The sequence below is a fragment of the Penaeus japonicus genome, unplaced genomic scaffold, assembly GCF_977035675.1.
Source record: "Penaeus japonicus unplaced genomic scaffold, GWHDUDI00000001_assembly GWHDUDI00000020, whole genome shotgun sequence".
NCBI classification, from domain to species: Eukaryota; Metazoa; Arthropoda; class Malacostraca; order Decapoda; family Penaeidae; genus Penaeus; species Penaeus japonicus.
The window spans coordinates 44,507,025-44,507,720 of record NW_028234422.1 but is presented as its reverse complement, the minus strand read 5'-3'; positions in this window follow the sequence as shown (position 1 = coordinate 44,507,720).

The window sequence follows — 696 nt, the reverse complement described above, 5'->3', positions numbered from 1 at the left end:
TTACTATCATTATCATCATTAGTATCATCATTATCCTCATCATTACTATTTTCATTATCATCAATCTTGTTACTACAAAGAGCAGTGGGCGTAGCATCACGTTATAATTCACATCATTGTTATCATCATATTTCGCTTCATTATGATGATCATGCACGAGCGTTTTATCAGTAATTGATTGATTGACTGATTGATGTTATTATCTTATTATCATCACAGTCATCATTATGAATAATGATTATTACTAATAACACTAGCATATCATTATCATATATTTATATATATATATATATATATATATATATATATATATATATAGAGAGAGAGAGAGAGAGAGAGAGAGAGAGAGAGAGAGAGAGAGAGAGAGAGAGAGAGAGAGAGCATCATTACTATCATAATTATCGTATTTGTTGTTATGATTATTTCGTAGAATACTATGTCTTTTTCGCATCATTATCATATTTTTTATCCTCTTTCCAAGAATCAACTTTTTTTCTATCATTGTCATTGTCATTTTCATAATCATTATTAAGTAAGGGAATGATTATGACACTGATAATAATGATGATGATGATAATGATAATAATGATGATAACGACAACGATAGCGATGATAATCATGATATGATAAAAATTATGATAATGATGATAACATTAGTAATAATACTGGTAGTGAAAATAATAATGATGATAATAA